Source organism: Hemicordylus capensis, chromosome 1, assembly GCF_027244095.1.
Source record: "Hemicordylus capensis ecotype Gifberg chromosome 1, rHemCap1.1.pri, whole genome shotgun sequence".
Lineage (NCBI taxonomy): Eukaryota > Metazoa > Chordata > Lepidosauria > Squamata > Cordylidae > Hemicordylus > Hemicordylus capensis.
This window is the reverse complement of record NC_069657.1, coordinates 378,979,478-378,997,360: the sequence shown is the minus strand read 5'-3', so window position 1 is coordinate 378,997,360 and position 17,883 is coordinate 378,979,478. Positions and strand designations below refer to the sequence as shown.

The following is a 17,883-nucleotide window of genomic DNA, read 5'->3' as shown; positions in this document are numbered from 1 at the left end:
ATGTCTGCTGCTTATTAGGTTATGTAGATCTTGGCTTGCCCTCCAAATTCCACAGTTATTTTGAGAATTCTGTGCCTCATTCATTCACAGTAGTCAATCACACAGAAGCCTAAAATGGCCCAACACAATTTCCTCTTATTCCTGCAGTGGCTAACACCCAGTGTCTATGGAACATCAATGGAAGCTCCACAGAAGCAGAGGTTCCAATTTTCAGTGTTGAGTAATACATGTGCAAAGCATGGGCCAGGCCCTACTTATATGAAGCTCTAAATGCACTTTGGAGTCCCTGTGTGTCCTTTGCACCTGTTGAATAAGGAATAAAACTACAGTTCTAGGCACATTTCTAACTGTGTAAATAAATCCCATGGCTTTCCAGCTACATGAAGTCCATGGGCAGGACTCAACAGTCCTGATTTCTGAAGGAATTAGGAAGGCTTAACTGTGCAAGGGACTGCTGCCAAAATTCTCCATTTATAACATCATTTCCCCAAATCCAATCAGTGATGAACAGAGACTGCTTTAAAACTGAGGAGCACAATTATATGCTTGCATAAAATAGCCTGTTTAAAACTTAAAAGTTCTTATTCTTAAGACATGGGGTTGGTCCTGTCTATTCTGACTGGACTGTTTGGTTCCTTCCACTGTATGGTTTATGATTAATAACAAAACTCTTCCTAAAGCATTTCTTCCCCAATATGCATTATATCTTAAAGATTTTTCAAAATGAAATTATGTTTGAATGAAAGTGGTGCACCAATTATTTTTATTGTAATTCATAATTGGCCTTGACGATGAGAGCTAAATTATACAAAACACATTCATCTTAAAATGGTTTATTTGTCAGAACTTTTAATTGGATTCTTTTCTCGTATTGTAAAGAGCTTTCTGATATCAATGTATATGAGAGGGTGACATACATAAATGGTTGTGTAAAAGTGAACCATCATGGGGGAAAATAGATAAGCCCAGCATATTCTTTAGTTTAATAAGATTAACTTTTGGAAGCAAAGGACATGCACACTTCTATTGTTATAAATGTATTTCATAGCTGCAGTACAATTAAATATTGATTTTCAAAGGCATGCTTCTAAATTGCTAGAACAAATCAGCTGATAAAAAACAACAACTGTGAAACCAGTAAACAGAATGAAGTTGCTTGACTCTGTAGTTATTATAGTCTGCCTTGGTTTATTGGCCATTTTTTCTGCTGAAAATTTAATCCTTACTTTTCAGAAAAGGTCAGAGATGACATTGAAATAGCAGTACCTGGATCTTGAAAAATGAATAACTTTTCTTTGAGAGAAGGAAAATTCTGTTTTCATTCAGAATTCTACAACAGTAGGTTAACTATGCAATGCCCATCCACAGTTTGACCTCCAGGGATCTTTCCAACAGGAATTTTCAGATATCTTGTATTGACATGGCCTATTTTTTTTTTTAAAGTGAGCTTCGGTTTTTATTTTGTATAACTGGTTTCCAAACTTATATAATCTCAACTTCTAAAGTCACTAAGGCAATATTGCATGGATATGTGCTCAGACATTTAGACAGCTTACACAGACATGTAAGTTTAAAACAAATACTCCAACCATCTATTATGGACTCTAAAACCTATTACATCTAGTCAATTCTTCTCCCTGTCCCCCTATTCTACCACTTCTGAATTATTTTGTTCTATATGTTTACTGTTGTGTTTAAAAACTATGAAAACGCTCAATAAAATTATGGGTTTTTAAAAAAAAATCTGCTAAAGTTACTAATAGTAAGAAACTAGTGAAGTGCCTGTTATGCCTATAGTAGTTTTTATCACAGGAACCAGTGACCAAAATGGGAGAAAGTAAATAGGCTGCAATCAGGAACTCTGTTTTTACGGAGCTTTTCCGTAGGACTGCTTCTCCTAAATTTTTTAGATGGGGCAACTGATGTAATTACCATAGACAGATTTACAAGTGAAGAGATTAAAGTCATTTCTCAGATCTGCACAAAACAAAATAAGCCCCACTGAGATTAATGAAATTTGATTCCAGGACATGACAGTGCTCTAGAACTCTAATCACAAATGGGCATTCCCAAATGTACACACCAAGCTTTCTCCCCTCCTAGAACAGAACAGGAAGCTTCTGCAAAAGCAGAGTTGTGCACATTTGGATCACATGCAATCACCTTGATCCAACAATTCCTAGTAGCCCAGAGCCCCTAAAGCTCATATGGAGCTCCCACATCCACAAGACCATCTACATATGTGTCAATGAAAAAATAGCACAAGGAAGATTGCAGAGAGCTGCTACAGTATTTGCGTAGGATGAGAGTGCCCCATTTCAAAGTCCTGTTGAAATTAGGAATTCTCACATGTAAGGCAGGAGCAAAATCTCCATGCACATTCCAGCAAAGTGAATTGAAATGCAGTATTTTATCGTAAAAGCTGTTGTTTTCTCATTCGGCTTTCAAAGCATGTATTGCCCAGTGAATTCTGCATGTCTGACAATGCCTTCTTCCCTTACTAAATATTAAACATCTAACAACAATTATTATCCTCAGCTTCCTAGCCTATAACAAATAGCTACTTCTGCACCCACAGAGTACAATAGGTAAGTGCAAAATCGAAATCGAAATCTAAAAATATCCTCACTTTTTTTTCCTCCTGCCCTCAAAAGAATAAAAAAAAAAACACCTGACATCAGTATCTTCAGGGCAGAGCAGACTTCTTGGATTTTATACCAGAGAACAGATTATGTAACCACACTTTATGCTCCATAAGGCCATTTGAGAAAATAAAGGGGGACGAACAATTTTTCTATTGCTGAAAACCAATAATGGATGTTTGATTATGGTTATTAAAAACAACATACCACATAATACTGGGCAATAACAGTTATAAAAAAGCATTTGAGCAAGAGTCAGGCACGGGAATTAGTTTTTTGTATTCTTTCATCTGCCAGACGTTCATTTCATCTAGGACAAAACTTTAATCACAGCCTGTCATTTTCCTATCAATGTTCAATGTCACTGTGTTATAGTTAAATTATCTCCACGGGAAACACAAAATGACAGACTGTTGCAGCTGATTGTTTTTCCTTTGATTTTTTTTTTTCCTAAGGTGAGGAAGATAAGCTTGTAGAGCTGGCTTGTCAAAGGCAGGAAATTAACTAATTTATAAGGAAATCAGCAAGGCATCTTGTAAAAGCTTACTTTGTAATTGGTTTATTTTATACTAACTCTATCTTTTTAAAAGGATATTATCTAGGATATAATGTACAGAATTAATTGCACAAAGGGCTATCCTAACACTTCCCGAAAAATACAGAGAAATACTTCTCTCCACAAAAGTCCGTCCTACAAATTTTGACAGGACAATGACTTGCTGAAGTTGTAGGATATGGGAGTTTTGGCAGCAGTTGGTTAACACAAGGTCATTTTTACAGCTTTATTTTATCAGGATCCTACTGATACAGGGCCTTTAAGTTTAACCAAGGTCAAAAGGAGTCATTGCATGGCAATCAGTAACACAGGAACTTAGGCAGCTACCATTGGTCCATCTAGCGCAGTACTGTCTACTCTGACCAGCAGAGGCTCTCCGGGATTTCACACAGGAGTCTTTCCCAGACCTACCTGGAGAGGCCAAGGATTGAAGCTGAGACCTTCTGCATGCAAAGCAGATGCTCTACCATTCAGCTATGCCCCCATCCATTTGGTTTGGTTCCTGGGATGAAAGTGTATAGGATAACTCCAATATGGGAACATTTATTTAGGGCCAGATCCACTACAGCATAGGAAACTGCCTTATATAGAATCAGCCCATTGGTCCATCTAGCTTAGTATTGTCTACACCAGGGATTCTCAACATTGGGTCCCCAGATGTTATTGGACTTCAACTCCCATGATTCCCAACCAAAGGCCACTGGGACTGGGGATTATGGGAGTTGAAGTCCAATAACATCTGGGGACCCAGTGTTGAGAATCCCTGGTCTATACTGACTGGCAGTGGCTCCAAGTTTTCAAGCAGGAGTTCTTCCCAGTCCTACCTGGAGTTGCCAGGGATTGAACCAGAGATCTTCTGCATGCAAAGCAGATGTTCTACCACCAAGTTATGGCCCCACCCCAAAGCCTCGCAACTCTGCACAGAGCAGCATCATTGCAGGGAACTATCTAGATTCACCCTGGTGCTTCAGATTCTGCAAACTTCAGCTATACCAGGGATCCAGAAACTGCCTAGCCCAGCTCCTTTGCTCCTTCCAGTGTTGTTACTCTGACCAGGAAAAGCTGGTCACAAACCCTGGACATCTATTCCCTGACTCAGTGCTGTTGCAAGTGTTCGGATCCTGCTTATAAACCTTCCGTGGACAGGTTTTTCTTCAAATCATACAAGCACAAGCATGAAAAGCAGATGCATGCATCACATGCACTTCCTTTGGAACTATAAGTGCAGATTTAACCAAGGAAAAATGAAGAAAAGGGAGATCAACTCACAGTTGCTGCTTTCTTTAAAAACCCCAAACAATTTTGCAATGGAGACTGGACCTGATATTTCTCAGGTAAGAATGATACGTCAGCTGCCTCTCCACAGTGCTTCTAAACTACATAAGGAGGTGGGGGGGAATCCCTGTGATTTCATAAATGAGAATAACATCCCTAAACACCATGTCTTAAACAATCAGTATTTTGAAAGGGATCAGAAATCAAATATAAAGAGAGCAAAGCTCAATTGGGCAGCCTGGATAAAGATAACTTTGGACCAGTTTTGAAGAAGAGCAGCAATGGCTCTGCTTTGCCACTTTGCAAACTTCAACAGGCACTATCAAGGACAATGAGCCCCAAAATCTGACCTACTTCTTGTATTGATAGAAAGACCTACATCACCAGGAACGTATGAGTAGTATAGATTTTCTAGCTCTGAGATGCTTTAAAGCTCTTTCTTTATTTTCCAAATAATCAATGATGCCAGTCCAGCATTCATGACTTTGGAACACTGGAGGGAACAGACATCAGAAACAAAAAGTTTGCTATTTGTCTTGTTTTTTTATATGCAAAAGTAAAGTTTTGAAACAAAAAGACTTCTAAAAGCCACAGTCAATACTTTTTTTAGGACCAAGGAAAAAGGCCTCAAATTTTAACCAAGCTTTCAGGTTCTCCCGAACACTTCACTGGACTGGATGTTAAGCAAAGCAAGATAGGAGATGGAGTAGCTTGGTGAAGCAGCCCAGAAAAACTTCAGCTTCTAACAATATTGAACTGGAGCAAGAATTAAAGAGTCATGTTGATGAGCCCTCTTGGTATTTCAGCTAGCACTGAGGATTGCACAGAGTAACTGCTGGACTCCATGTTTCTTAAAAACAGAGGAATAGCCATTATTGTCTCTTCTTCGTCCCAAAAGCCCCAGGTGCAGCCTGAGATAACCTCTAGGACCGAGTGGAGCAGCTCAACATGAGTCTGCTTAACTCTTCCTAACAATCTTAAGGCAGTTATAAGCTGCAGCCTTTCAGAGCTTTTTCACCATGCCCAGCCACCCTGCCTCACCCCTTTTGCTTGGCTTAGCATCCCGCCTAATGGCAATCTGAGCAGGCTTTAGAGAACTCAAAAGATTTTAAGGTCGTTCTCTTGACCATTTATCCTAAGCTTCCTGCACTTTTAGCCCAGGTTAAAAAAAAGGGGGGCTACCCGGCAGGACAGCGTTGGGATCGAGACCAATCCCAGCACTCCACACAAGCAGCCCTACCTGGATAGGGCTATGCAAGCCTGGGTAGGACTGCTCTTGTGAACAGTGTGTTTTGGGTTGGTCCTAAGGCAGATATTATTTGACTGTGCCTTCTGGATTTTTTCTAATGGACCAACACACTAACCTACTATGTTTTTAAAAATACTTCTAAGAGCCATCTTCCTAAACAGAAACTCTGCACTCCATTCAGTATAGTCCTGAACACCACAAGAGCCAGATGTGTTGGATTCATATTTGACCTTTCTAGAGCAACAAAGATAATGCCTTTTTTGTAGTTTTTCACCCGGTGCCCTACTAGGAACATAGGGAGCTGCCTTATACTGAGTCAGACCATTGGTCCATCTAGTTCAGTATGGTCTACACTGACTGGCAGCAGGCAGCTCTCCAAGGTTACTGGCAGGAGTCCCTCCTAGCCCTACCTGGAGATACTAGGGAATGAACCTGGGGCAGATGCTCTTCCACTAAGCTATGGCTTGATCTCCTAAGAGGAATATCTTACAGAGCTCACATGTAAATTCTCATCCAAATGCAAACCAAGGTAGACCTTGCGTAGTAAAGGAGACAAGTCATGCTTGCTACCACAAGACCAGCTCTCCTCTCCAAACCAGTGGACATAACATGGAACCGCAGGTCCAAGGGACCCACAGTTCCTCCCCCACCCCGCCACTGCTCTCCCATCCACATTCAGATGAAATGGAGAGCGATCTAACTGCAGTCATGCTGACTGCAGAGAGGAGGGGGAACTGGCAGCCAGGACTTCCTTCTTTAATGAAGGACAGTCCTGGCAGCCAATGGCAGCTGGAGTGAGGAAGGAGCTTCCTCCCTCAACTCCGGTTTCATGAGCGGGAAACTGTGGTGCCAGCATTCAGATGCAATGCTGGCACTGCACAACCAGAGTTAAAGGTGGCAAAACGCCACTCTGAACTGAAGGTACAGATTGGAGTTCAGAGAGGGAAACCATGGGTCCATTTTCCCACTTAACTCCATTCAGACATATGGCTAGAAAACCGGTGGTGAAGGGACCTACGGTTTCATGTTACATGTGAATGTGGCCAGTGTGTTTTAAGTTATACAGAAATATAATACCTTAATTAATCAAGAGAGGGACAACTGACTGGGGTTCACAGTTCAGCCAAGGCCCTGCCAGACAGTAGCAGTGGTTGTAAAAGCATGGCTATGGAAATTTAAATGACATGTGTCCTCTGTAAAAACTGACCTAAGATTAAATTGTTTGAAAAACATGCCCTACCTATATTTTTGGTACAAACATGGGACTCAAATGAGGTGTTCTAAATTGAACAATATATCCCTTCTTTTGAGAGCTAAAATGTTACAGATGGTACAACTGACCATAACACAGAAAGAGGGAGGAGGGGACTTCACAGCGCACTGCAGTTTTTGGTGGCGGCTTTCCAAACAGTAAGGGGAGAAAGAGTATCATGGGGCAGGGGTCCTGAGGCTCTGAAGATTGGGCTTTGGCAAAAAAAAGAAATACATCTGGGAGCTTCTGGTTTAATCAGATTTGTTCTGAATTAATTCAATTATATTTGTCTCCTTATACACATTTAATACAAGGAGCCACCAGATGCTGTGACGTTGCAGTGGACAATCTAGCCCACTGCTGTCAACTTTGATGGAGCTCTCTAGGAACTCAAGCAGATATCAAATGTCTTACGTTCAAAACAATCCAGTCACTGAGCTACAGCCCATTTAATCATATAAAGATATACAAGACTGGAAATCCTCTGCAACCTACATTTTATGCTCATTTTCTGTATCTGAATATGAGCTCTCTTCAATACACAGAAGTTTTTTTATGCATTATACAATGCACGTGTGCACACTGTCTTGTTTCAGAATTGTAGAATCCTGATAAATTCCCAAGAACTGACAAGTGTGCTAGTTAAATTAAATAAAGATAAAGCTGAATTGAAATAATGAAGACAAATAGCAAGGAAATCAGTTAAAGGAGGAAGGATTCATATTCATTTGCAAAGCTATAGGGTACTGCATCACTGTCAATCTCCAGCAGCAAAGCAAATGTACATCTCCATGCCGGAGCATATTAGAACCCACATTCATTTATTCTCCCACTTTCCAAATGCTTAAAGAGAATAGCTAAGGCTCCTTTGTGTCATTGTCACTAGTTTATCATCCTTCAAAGTATGTCATCCCCCTAAATAATTGTATGATTTCTATCAGGGAATTAAGAAGACCAACTAAATGTCCTTATTTTATTTTTTTACAATGACTAGCAGCCTTAGAATAATCTTTTTGAGATTTGGAGTAGAACATAATCACATTATATTTCTTCCGCTCAAAAATGTGATATTTATGTGGACTGATACAAATAAAAAACTAGTTTGAAGCCTGTGGCAGTTATGATAAGGGATTTAGGACCAATCACCATGTGGCCCACGAGATATTAAGGAATGCAGCTACAGTATATAGAGTGGATGCTGCTCTCTGTTTTATATCTAATATTTTGCTGCAGTTAGCTTTAGCTGAGATACTATTTCTTGTTATTATTATTTCTTGTTTACACAGACAGGTGTTATTGACTGGTTTGTTTTATCCAGGAATCGGGTCCTTCCAAGGACCTGAAATGGCTGAATTTTATTATCAATATTGTTGTTATTATTATAGATATCACCAGAGGTGGATCTAGGGAAAATAGCGCCTAGGGCAAGCACTGAAATGGCACCCCCTGTCCAAGCATCTGACACCCATCTTTCAGATAACTTTACCATAGTATCAGCTCAAAAATATGTCAAGCTCATTAATCTTTTAATCTTTCAAAAACTATTTAGCAGTGGACTTAGCCAGACCAAAAAATGCTGGAAAACTACAAATTTCAGTATGCTGGGGCTCATGAAATACCCAAATACTATGTCGCGGTGTACTTCGAAAACTAAACAGAAGTGCCTGTCTAATTCTCTGCTATGCATTGTAGCATCACCATTACATATGTTTTAAAAATCAATGGAGAATTTGACTTTTCCCAGATACTCTGTAAATAATTAAAGGATATGCAGAGTAAACTGTGTCACTGCTTGGAATATATTCTAGTATTTCAGAAAGACAGTTAAAATGAGAGAAAGAGAGCAAGAAACTCCCGCTGGGCCTTAATATTAAGGATTTCACACTGATTCAAAGACAAACTCACCATTAATAGCCATAGTAGCAAGACATCACATTTAACTCACTTATCACAAGAAGCAAAGTAAGAGCAAATGAATACAATCCTAGGTCATAAGCGTCAGCTCAGTATTCACAAGCCCTGATTCTCTGTACATAGTGTCAATTTGAATATGTGTACAGTGTCTTATATTATATTAATTTTTTTTAACCTGTAGTCCCTTTGGGGGGACTTCCTAAAGGCTGTGGGGGGTGGTTGCAAAGGTTCCCCCTCCCACCACTGGCCTCTAGGGCCTCGCAGGTACCATTTGAGCATGTGAGGTGGCCATTTTAAAAAATAATCTTTTTTTTAAAGGCCACTGAAAACAAAATGGCCACTGCGCATGCTCAAATGGCCTCTGCAATGCCTGGCATGACCTAGGGCCTCACAGAGGCCATTTGAGCATGCACGGTGGCCATTTTGTTTTTGGCAGCCATTTTTAATTTTTTTTTTTTTAACCAAATGGCGCCCCCCTTCAATTGGCACCCGGGGCATGTACCCTGCCTGCCCTACCCTAGATACGCCCCTGGATATCACCGCAAAAAATAGGCTGTTCCCAGTAAAGCTGCTTTTTGTAATTGGCTGATGGTGATCTCTGTGGCCCCTATGGTGTTGAGGTGCTCTTCAAGTTATTTTGGAATAGCACCTAGGGCGCCAGTTACCACTGGGATTATTTTGGTCTTCTTCTGCCACAGCCTTTCAATTTCTATTTGCAGATCTTTGTATGTTGTTATTTTTTTCTATTTCTTTTTCTTCTGTTCTGCTATCATCTGGTATTGCTATGTCGATTATTTTGACTTGTTTTTTCTTCTTCTTGACTACAGTTATATCTGGTGTATTGTGTGGCAGATGCTTGTCTATTTGTAGTTGGAATTGCCATAATATTTTTGCATCTTCATTTTCGACAACTTTTTCAATTTTATGGTCCCACCAATCTTTGGCTACAGGTAGCTTGTATTTTTTGCAGATGTTCCAGTGTATCATCCCTGCTACCTTGTCATGCCTTTGTTTGTAGTCAGTCTGTGCGATCTTTTTACAACAGCTGATTAGGTGGTCCACTGTTTCATCTGCTTCTTTACAAAGGCGGCACTTGCTGTTTGTTGTTGACTTTTCTACTTTTGCTCTTATTGCATTTGTTCTTAGTGCCTATTCTTGTGCAGCCAGTATCAAACCCTCTATTTCTTTCTTCAAGTTGCCATTCTTAAGCCATAGCCAGGTCTTGCTGATGTCTGATTTTCCACTTATATTGTGCAAGTATTGACCATGCAGTGGTGTATTTTTCCATTTTTCTGCTCGGTTCTTGACTTGTTCTTTCTTGTAGGCCTGCTTTGTTTCATTGGTGTTGAATAGTTTCCAGTTATTGACCATTTGAAGTGCATCTTCTTCACTGTCCATGATATATTCTTCAAGGCCTCTTTTCTCCTCCTCTACTGTTTGATGGACTTGCAGCATTCCTCTTCCACCTGAGCTGCGAGGGAGGTATAGCCTATCTACATCACTGCGGGGGTGCAGAGCATGATTGATGGTCATGATTTTCCTAGTCTTACGATCTAGCGTCTCTAGCTCTGCCTGGATCCAGTCTATTATTCCTGCAGTGTATCTAATAATAGGTATAGCCCAGGTGTTTATGGCTTGTATGGTGTTCCCGCCATTGAGTTTGGGATTTTTCTAACTCTCCTGATGTATTCACTTCCAATTTTTCTTTTAACTTCAGTGTGTGCAATGTTATCAGCCTGGAGAATGCCCAAGTATTTGTAATGTGCTTTCTCTTCCAGGTTCTTGATCTTGCTTCCATTGGGCAGTTCTATTCCTTCTGTTTTTGTTATTTTTCCTCTTTTCATTATTACTGCAGCACACTTGTCTAGTCCAAATTCCATTGCTATATCGCTACTGAATATACGGACAGTGTTTAGCAGTGATTCAATTTCTGATTGGGACTTTCCATACAACTTCAAATCATCCATGTAGAGCTGATGCTTTATTTTACTTGATGTTTTAGATGTTTGGTATCCGAGGCCTGTTTTGTTTAGTATTTGTGAAAGTGAGGTCATGGCGATTACAAACAACAGAGGGGATAGTGATTCCCCTTGGAAAATGCCTCTTCTAACGCTAACCTGTCCAAGTGTCTCGCCATTGATTGTTAACTGTGTACTCCACATGCTCATTGCTTTTTAAAATAAATATCTGAATGTTTTTGCTGACACCAGTTGCTTCTAAACATTTTAGTATCCATATGTGACGCAATGAGTCGAAGGCCTTCTTGTAGTCAATCCGTGCAACACTTAGATTTGTTTTTCTTCTCTTGCAATTTTCTAAAATCATTTTGTCAATCAGCAGCTGGTCTTTTGTGCCTCTGGTGTTCGGGCAATTTCCTTTCTGTTCAACTGGAAGCTGCTTATTAGTTAATACGTGTTGCATTATTTCATCTGCTATTATGCCAGTTAATAATTTGAACATGGTTGGCAGGCAGGTTATCGGTCTATAATTACTTGGAACTGCACCTTTTGCTGGGTCTTTCATTATGAGATGAGTTTTGCCATTTGTTAACCATTGTTCAATATCACCTTCTTGCAAAATGTGATTGAACTGTTTTGATAGTTGTTTATGAAGGCTTGTTAGGTGTTTAAGCCAAAAGCCATGTAGTTCATCATTGCCTGGTGCAGTCCAATTTTTAATTTTCTTTGCTCTTTCACTTATTAATTCTGGTGTTATTATTAGATAATAACCATTTGTTGGTTACATTTTTCGACCTCTTTTACCCAATGTGCTTTTTAAATTTATAATCTATTGTATTGTCCCAGAATTCTTCCCAGAATTGGACGGTTTCTTCTTTATTTGGTGTTTCTAAGTTTCTTGCAGTTTCTGCTAGCCTTTGTTCTGTTATTTCTGTATCTTGATGCTTCTCTTTCCAGATTTGGTACATTCTTTTTAAATAACCTCTTCTAGTTGGACTAGACTTGTAATAGCAGATCATTATTTCCTTGTTGGCATTTTTCATATATTTTTTTCGGTTAAGCGACGTTTCTTCCAGTAACCTTGCAGTCTCCAGCCCTGGTTGCTCAACTGAAGATCCTAAGTCCTGTAGCCCACTTGCCACCAGATGTCCAGGGACTCCAGCACCTGGCACGGTCCTTGTTGATGCGGGCGACGACCGATCCAGTATAGATTTATTAAAGTTATGTCTCACCATATTGTTGATGAGAGAGGCACTCTTTGTCTGGCTCCTCTGGTGAGACCTGTCCAGTATGGTTGGACCTCTGGCATAGCTCTCACCTTCCTCAGAGCTCGCAAGCCCCACAACCACGCCGAGGTAGTGCCTCACTGGGGGTTGTTGTTGTTGTTGTTGTTATTGATTAATATTTTAAGCCTGTTCTAACCTAACTGCATAGGGTGGGCAACTGGTAGGGTAACATTTAATTGTGCTGGTAACAATTAAAACTGGAGTTTTTAAATGACAAAATTGAATAGCTAGAAATATGTGAAATAATCAGTTATTATATAGGCACAATAGTGGCTGCATAGTTCAGATGCAGTGTAAAAACTGCATTCCTCCATTATAAGCCCCAAACACTCTTCCGATGATAAAATCATTCTGCCTGAAACTAATTTATTTATTTGAAATATTTATACCCCACAAGTGTTCCCTCTAACAGGGATTCCCAGATGTTATTCACTACACCTCCCAGCATCCCCAGCTGCAGTGGCCTTAGGCTGAGGATTATGGGAGTTGTAGTCCAGTTCCTGTTAGAGGGAACACTGTACCCCACCCCTCCAGTACACTACTGCTCAGGGCGGCTAACAAAATTAATAAAATAGATAAAAGGTAAAATAAAATAGTAATAAGTTAAACAAGTTAAAAGACAGGCTAAAACCACATTTAAAATTACAATCTGTTTTTAGAAAGTTTCAAATTAAAAGGTATTAATACAAAGCTAAAAACTGAGAACTATAAAAACTAAATAACTTACCAGATATAAGGAGCAGATAAAACATTTTAAAGCCTTTTTAAAAAGACGTTTAAAAAAAAATTAAAACACACCGAGGGAGGGAACATGGCAAAGCTCTTCAGGGAGGGTGTTCCAAAGCCAAGGGGCCACAACCGAAAACCTGGCATTCAGAAATCAGGTGACAATTGCCCCAGCTGCGTAAATGTGGTACAGATCAATTATGAAATAACCAAGAAACAGCAGTTTGAAAAGAGACCCCTAGGAAACCCTTTTTCACATGCAAGTGGCTATATTCTACGAAATGTAACCTGCTACTTTCCCCCTTGCCTTTTAAACATATTCAAAAATTCTGATCCATAAGGGGGTATGCTCTTTTGTTACTTCAGAAAAAAAATGCATCGGGTATTTCTCAAGTTATTATCCTGTGAAGTTCCCATTATAACGGTAATCAGGTTCTGGCACACCTCATAGCACATGTCAAATGGTATGACTGTCAATTCCGAGCAGCAATTTCACCTTCAATAGAGATGACTGCTATATCCATTACTCTAGGCCAGGGCTGCACAACTTTGGCCCTCCTGCAGATGTTGGACCACAACCCCCATCATCCTGACTACTGGCCACTGTGGCTGGGGATGATGGGGGTTGTAGTCCAAAAACCGCTAGAGACCTGAAGTTGTATGGCCCTGCTCTAAGTCAGGGTTCCTTAACCTTGGGCCCTCAGATGATGCTGGACTACAACTCCCATCTTCCCCAGATATGGCCTTTGTGGCTGAGGATGATGGGAGTTGTAGTCCAAAAGCATCTGGAGGCCCAATGTTAAGAAACCCTGCTCTAAGCCAAGGATTCTCAACTTTGGATCCCCAGATGTTATTGGACTTCAACTCCCATAATCCCCAGCTCCAGCGGCCTTTGGTTGGGGATTATGGGAGTTGAAGTCCAATAACATCTGGGGACCCAACATTGAGAATCCCTACTCTAAGCCATGTGGACTAACTGAGCCACCATAGTGAGCTGAGCTGTGTGGCTAACTTGATCTTCTTTCACAGCAAAGAATGCAGTTCTTTTCCTTCCACAGATGACTGCAGCACCTAGCTTTGATTTTATGACCAGAACATGTTGCAATACACCGGAATACAGAAAAAAGATTAGTTTAGAGTTTAGAAAAAGAAATCATTGTAAACCAGGTCTGTAAAGACTTAGCAAACAAGCCAAAAGCAGCCCAACAGGCAAGTGCTGTGGCCTGCCAAGTGCATGACAACACGCACAGGTTTTTGCAGTCTTGGTCAGGCAGCAAAAAACAGGAGATTTGCTAAGCCCTGGTAGGCCACAATATGTACTGTAGTTGGTTGGCTGTGTTTGTTTATGGATCCTAAGCCGGGCGGACTTGTTTGCTGCAGATCAATCCTATGGATCAGCTTTAGTTTTTCTATTGCAAACAGTACTTAATAAGGTCGATAAATGGTGAACCATTTCTAAGTGAAACTGATTGCCAAGAAATTTAGGACTGACAAACGGAAGCACTTTTTCACACAACACATAATTATTAATCTATAGAATTCTCTGCCACTGGATGTGGTGACAGGCAGCCACCAGCCTGGATGGCTTTAAGAGGGGCTTAGACAAATTCACGGAGGACAGGTCTTTCAATGGCTACTAGTCTGGTGGCTATAGGTCACCTCCAGCCTCAGAGGCATGATGCCTCTCAATACCAGTTGCAGGGGAGCAACAGCAGGAGAAGGGCATTTCCTCAGCTCTTGCCTGTGGGCTTCTCAAAGGCATCTGGTGGGCCACTGTGGGAAACAGGATGATGGACTGATCAGGCCATGGGCCTAATCCAGCAGGGCTGTTCTTATGTTCTTTAAGTGCCCCTCTATAACCCTGTTGTTTCTTGAGGCACCTGGGAAACAAGCTCTGACTCCACTGCATTCAGAGCTAATGGGCTGGTTCACACGTACCGTTTAACTGCATTAAATCTCAGTGTAACAGCAGTACCCCCAAACGCGAAAAACCTCAGTTAAGCCTCAGAAGTTAACTCCAATCTGCCCAGACAAACTGTCTGTCCAGACAAACTGCAATTTGTACCTGAGATTCCCCCCCCCCCATCGTTCGCCGCTGATAACTGGGGTTATGCCACCGAAGCATTATGCCCAAACCCAGACCCGTCCCTAACTACAGTTAAGCAGCCAGTTCCTAACTCCAATCATAGAAGAGGAGGCACAGACCCACCAAAGGATGTGGCTGCTCCAGGCTTCCGGCACTTCTTGCTGGCAGCCGCTTGGAAAACCCCTCCTGTCAGCCGTGCAGCGATGGAGTTGCCAGGCTAGAGAGATGCCAGCACACCTCATCCCGGACTGGCCAGCCTGTCAAGCCACTCAGCCGGCCACAGGGCAACAGGCACAGGTGTCCACGAGCACAAGCAGTAGCCAAGTTCTGTTCTTCACACAGAGAGGGTGGGGAAGGGGGGGGCCTCACCCTTCCCCTGGGTGGTAGGTATGTGTGTTCCCTGAATCATACTCTTTAGAACAACCACCCAAGCGATCAATCAGAATTCTCATGTGATGTTTGGGTGGCCTCCATATAGCGCATATGGTGTCATGCCCTGCCGTTACAGATCAGGACTGCTCTCTTAGGAGAGTGACAGGCCATGGTGGCACACGTGAGATACTATGTCCCTGCAAGCCACAGGGAACGGAACCCCAGCAACACCTTTCCCGGTCTCGGTGGATGGCAGACAGCAGGATCACAACCACTCACCTGGCAGCCAGGTCCCCCCACAGCACATATGCATGGGTTTTTCTGCCTGCCACTCAGGCGTCTTGGCAGGGATTGCTTGAAATGCCATCTCCCCTTGCCTGGGGTGCCCCACGATGGCTCATCGACATATGCCAAAACAGTGGCACTGGCCTGGGAATTTTGAATGGCTGGAAGGGCCCACTCTGCAGCCCAGTGCCCATGTAAATGGTTCCTGTGGGGGGTGCTATTGGCGGGGTCTCTGAAAAGCAGAGCCCCAGAAGGGATTTCAGAGCAGCCAAGTTCTATTTTTCACCCAGTAAAGGTGGGGACGGGGGCCCTCTAGGAGGGGATGTTTGCTCCCTAAGTCTTACTCATGAGAAGAACCATCTGTGGGTGATGATCGAATGCCAGACTTACACAATGGTATTCATGTTGCATGCTGAACTGCCAGCCCATCCCCCCACAGCCCACGCTCTAACGAGAGTGGCAGACTAAGGGGAGCGAGGGAGAATGGTCCATCCGGGAAAGCAGCGGGAACGGGCTCTCTGGCAAGGGCTCCCAGGAACTCAAGGGCAATGGAGGGATTGCTAAGGAAGGGGCTGGAGTCTCATTGAGGTGGCACTAGATTCACACTTCTCCAGGGCTCTACTGAGGGGCCAGCTGGCCTGAAGGATCGGAGGGGTGGTTATCTGGCCCAGGAATCCAGGTTGAGGTGGGCTCCTCCTCCTCTGATGGAGACTCCTCCAGGTCAGTGTCTGAGTGAACCCTGACACTTAACCTTCAACCCAATCAGGGATGGATCCAGCAGGAAATTACAGGGGGTGCAACAGGAATTTGTGTTTCCATAAAAGATTCCCCCCCCCCAGTATTAAAAATATTGGGGCTTGGATTTTCTCTCTCTTGCAAATGTACCATGTCAGGGGGTGTCAAGCTCAAATCTGGTGGTGGGCCAGATTAGATTCTGATGCACCTCTGGGGAGCCACACATAGCCTTGCACCCACCTCATGCCACCTTCGGTCTTCCTCCTCCTCTGTGCTCTTTCTCTCATTCCTTTTCTCTCCCCTCCCCCTTTAAATTAGCTGAATTCACTACTTTTTACACTAAAATACACTCAGGGAAAGATTGCTCTTCTTTTTTTCTTTTTTCTTTTCTTTTCCTTTCTTTCTTTCTTTCTTCTCTCTCTCTCTTTGTATTTTTGGAAGAAATTCTGAACATACCTGACAATACCAGATTTTGCATGGACAATCCTACCACTCTTCCTCTCCCCCTTAACAGAGGTATTGCTAGGTATTTAAAGGGCTGGGGCCCACGGCTTCCCCACATTTTGATAATTAAACCCTTTCATGCTCTCTTAAAGATATTCAACACTCTGCTCTCCAGTAGTTTGCTTCACCCTAAAAGTGAATCTTTTTCTCCTGCAAACAATACGCACACAGTTGAGAAACAGCGTGGTGTACTGATCAGAGTGTTAAGACTAGGATTGGAAGATCTGCATTACCCATTCAATCATGAAACTCACTGTGGGACTTTAGCTGAGACACACACATTCTCCCCCCGCCCTTCAAACCTGCCCCACAGGATTGTTGTGAGTACTCCAAGACTAAGCATGTAAACTCAGAAACAAATTCAAATAGCCTTTTTTACACCAATCACAGCAACATGGAATCCAGTTTGATCTTTTCTATTGACTACATTTCTTTTAAACAAAAACTCATATGCAACTATAGTGTATACTACAACAGACAGAAATTTTAAAAGTGTAGTTTTTCTTGCAGTGATACCTGTTCAATTTGACTATTGTGCAGCTATTAAAAACACAGTGGCTCAGTCAGGAAAAAAGAGATGTCTATATAAAGCTGAGTTGTCCCTGACTGACCCTCATTTAGGCTAGATTCTTATTGCTCAAAGAGTATGGCACCAGATCCAAGGTGAATACTGCTTTGCAACATATGAATCTGTCCATAAACGGATTCTGTCCCTCAGTTTAGAGGACAAGAGTTGGGATGTATGCCAAGGTGTGTGACACTAGTTTGAATTCCTGGGCTTCCAAAAAAAAAAAAAAAAAAAGCTAATGGACAACACCCAGACCCAGTTTGTCATGACTAAGTCCCACTGAAATAAATGGGACAAGTTAGCCACAACAAATTTATTTCATTAAGTTCAATGGTGCTTAGTCATGACTAACTAGTCTGCATGTTGTCCAGTGTTCCTAAGGCACACAGTCTAAAGCCTGTATATAAAGCATTCTTTTAAAACACTGAGCATATGACTAGAGTACTACAGGAAATCAAAATAACTTGCCTAAACA

The 17,883-nt window shown here is 41.8% G+C and overlaps 1 protein-coding gene across 6 annotated transcripts in view; it reads right to left on the bottom strand.

The window, feature by feature from the left end:
• DISC1 (DISC1 scaffold protein) overlaps positions 1–17,883 on the bottom strand; it is a 311,857-nt gene that overhangs the window by 112,367 nt on the left and 181,607 nt on the right. The gene's annotated exons all lie outside the window — the stretch shown is intronic.